The sequence below is a fragment of the Arachis hypogaea genome, chromosome 5 (genome assembly GCF_003086295.3).
Source record: "Arachis hypogaea cultivar Tifrunner chromosome 5, arahy.Tifrunner.gnm2.J5K5, whole genome shotgun sequence".
NCBI lineage: Eukaryota > Viridiplantae > Streptophyta > Magnoliopsida > Fabales > Fabaceae > Arachis > Arachis hypogaea.
Window position 1 is genome coordinate 73987209 of NC_092040.1, and position 3586 is coordinate 73990794.

Consider the following 3586-nt stretch of genomic DNA (forward strand, 5'->3'; position numbering starts at 1 on the left):
ATGCAACAAAACTGCAAGTTTTATGGACTTCCATCTGAAGATTCTTATCAGTTTTTAACTGAGTTCTTGCAGATCTGTGAGACTCTAAAGACGAATGGAGTTAATCCTGAAGTCTACAGACTCATGCTTTTCCCTTTTGCTGTAAGAGACAGAGCTAGAATATGGTTGGATTCACAACCCAAGGATAGCCTGGACTCCTGGGATAAGCTAGTCACTGCCTTCCAGGATAAATTTTTTCGTCCTCAAAAGCTGAGCAAGCTGAGAGTGGATGTTCAGACCTTCAAGCAAAAAGATGGTGAATCCCTCTATGAAGCTTGGGAGAGATACAAGCAGCTGACTAAAAGATGTCCATATGACATGTTTTCAGAATGGACCATATTAGATATATTCTATTATGGTCTATCTGAATTTTCGAAAATGTCATTGGACCATTCTGCAGGTGGATCTATTCACCTAAAGAAAATGCCTGAAGAGGCTCAAGAACTCATTGACATGGTTGCAAACGACCAATTTATGTACACTTCTGAGAGGAATTCCGTGAATAATGGGATACCTCAGAAGAAAAGAGTTCTTGAAATTGATGCTCTGAATGCCATATTGGCTCAGAACAAAGTGTTGACTCAGCAGGTCAACATGATCTCTCAAAGTCTGAATGGATGGCAACATGCATCCAACAGTACTAAAGAGGCAGCTTCTGAAGAAGCTTATGATCCTGAGAACCCTGCCATGGCAGAGGTTAATTACATGGGTGAACCTTATGGGAACACCTATAACTCATCATAGAGAAATCATCCAAATTTCTCATGGAAGGATCAACAAAAGCCTCAACAAGGCTTTAACAATGGTGGACGCAATAGGCTGAGCAATAGCAAGCCATATCCATCATCTTCTCAGCATCAGACAGAGAATTCTGAACAAAACACTTCTAATTTAGCCAATCTAGTTTCTGATCTGTCAAAGGCCACTTTCAGTTTCATGAGTGAAACAAGGTCCTCCATTAGAAATCTGGAGGCACAAGTGGGCCAGTTGAGTAAGAAAGTCATTGAAACTCCTCCCAGTATTCTCCCAAGTAATACAGAAGAGAATCCAAAAGGAGAGTGCAAGGCCATTGATGTGATCAATGTGGCCGAATGCATAAGGGAGGAGGAGGACAAAAATCCTAGTGAGGAAGACCTCCTGGGACGTCCTTCAAGCAAGAAGGAGTTTCCTATTAAGGATCCAAAGGAATCTGAGGCTCATACAGAGACCATAGAGATTCCATTAAATCTCCTTCTGCCATTCACGAGCTTTGAAGACTATTCTTCCTCTGAAGAGGATGAAGATGTGACTGGAGAACAAGTTGCTCAATATTTAGGAGCTATCATGAAGCTGAATGCCAAGTTGTTTGGTAATGAGACTTGGGAAAGTGAACCTCCCTTGCTCATTAATGAACTAGATACCTGGATTCAGAAAACTCTACCTCAAAAGAAACAAGATCTTGGCAAGTTTTTAATACCTTGTACCATAGGCACCATGACCTTTGAAAAGGCTCTATGTGATCTGGGGTCAGGGATAAATCTTTTGCCACTCTCTGTAATGGAGAAGCTGGGAATCATTAAGGTACAACCTGCCTTGTTCTCATTACAATTGGCAGACAAGTCATTGAGACAAGCTTATGGAATAGTGGAGGACGTGTTAGTAAAGGTTGAAGGCCTTTACATCCCTGCTGATTTCATGATCTTAGACACTAGGAAGGAAGAGGATGAATGCATCATCCTTGGAAGACCTTTCCTAGCCACAGCATAAGTTGTGATAGATGTCAACAGAGGTGAATTAGTCCTTCAATTGAATGGGAACTACCTTGTGTTTAAGGCACATGGCCATCCCTCTGTGACAAAAGAGAGTAAGCATGAAGAGCTTCTCTCAGTTCAGAGTCAAGAAGAGCCACCACAGTCAAACTCTAAGTTTGGTGTTGTGAGGCCACAACCAAACTCTAAGTTTGGTGTTAAGATCCCATATCCAAACTCTAAGTTTAGTGTTGGGACTATACAACATTGACCTGATCAACTTTGTGGCTCCATGAGAGCCACTGTCAAGCTATTGACATTAAAGAAGCGCTTGTTGGGAGGCAACCCAATTTTATTTATCTAATTTTTATTTTATTGTTATTTTATGTTTTATTAGGTACATGATCATGTGGAGTCACGAAAAAAATCATAAAAATTAAAAACAGAATCAAAAACAGCAGAAAAAAATTCGCACCCTGGAGGAAGCACAGGTTGGCGTTCAACGCCAGTAAGATGCATTTGGCCGGCGTTCAACGCCAGAACAGAGCATCATTCTGGCGCTGAATGCCAGAAACAAGCAACATTCTGGCACTGAACGCCAGGAATGTGCCTAGAGAAGAAAAGCTGGCGCTGAACGCCAGAAACATGCTTTACATGGGCGTTGAACGCCCAGAATGTGCACCACACGGCGTTTAAATGCCAGAATGGTGTGCAAAGGTACTATATTCCGACCTTACCTCCTAATCCTATTTTTGTGATTACTCTTCCCCATGTCACACTTCCCAACACCCTTCACCAATCACCTCAATTCCTCTTCCCAATCACCCCTTTCACCACTCACATCCATCCACTCTTCCCCATAAACCCCACCTACCTTCAAAAATTCAAAAACATTTTCCCTCCCATTCACACCCTAAATGGCCGAACATTTACCCCCCTCTCCCTATATATACCCTTCCATTCTACTTCATTTTCACACAACACAACCCCGTCTTCTTCACCTTGGCCGAACCTACATCTCTCCCTCTCTACCATATTCTCTTCTTCTTCTTCTTCTTCTTCTTCTCTTCTTTCTTCTATTGCTCGAGGACGAGCAATATTTTAAGTTTGGTGTGGTAAAAGCATAAGTTTTTTTTTTGTTTTTCCATTACCATTAATGGCACCTGACAAAAGCTTCCACCTCTGAGTCATGGGAGATGGAAAGACTCATGTAAAGGGTTTATAGCTCAGTGGTAGAACATTTGACTGCAAATCAAGAGATCACTGAGATACCTCAGGGGATAAATTGTCCTCCACACAATTATTGGGAGCAACTAAGGATAGGAGCACCAAAATTACTAGGAATCATTCAACAGAAGCAAGGAAGAGACATAGAGGAGCTCAAAGAGCACCATTGGTTCTTCAAGAAGGCGCCAACCTCACTAAGGTGGATTCATTCCTTGTTCTTTATTTCTTTCTATTTTCGGTTTTGAATGTTGTGTTTATCTATGTTTTGTGTCTCTACTTCATGATCATTAGTATGTAGTAACTATGTCTTAAAGCTATGAATAAAATCCATTAATCCTTCACCTCTCTTAAATGAAAAATGTTTTAATTCAAAAGAACAAGAAGTACATGAATTTCGAATTTGTCATTGAATTTAATTTAATTATATTGATGTGGTGACAAAACTTTTTGTTTTCTGAATGAATGCTTGAACAGTGCATATTTTTGATCTTGTTGTTTATGAATGTTAAAACTGTTGGCTCTTAAAAGAATGATGAACAAAGAGAAATGTTATTGATGATCTGAAAAATCATAAAATTGATTCTTGAAGCAAG

The 3586-nt window shown here is 40.3% G+C and overlaps 1 non-coding gene across 1 annotated transcript; it reads right to left on the bottom strand.

Moving 5' to 3' along the window:
* Positions 1-255: 255 nt before the first annotated feature.
* Positions 256-359, bottom strand: LOC112804590 (small nucleolar RNA R71). The gene has a single exon (XR_003203201.1). It is a non-coding gene; the product is annotated as a small nucleolar RNA R71 (small nucleolar RNA).
* Between the last annotated feature and the right edge of the window lie 3227 nt (positions 360-3586).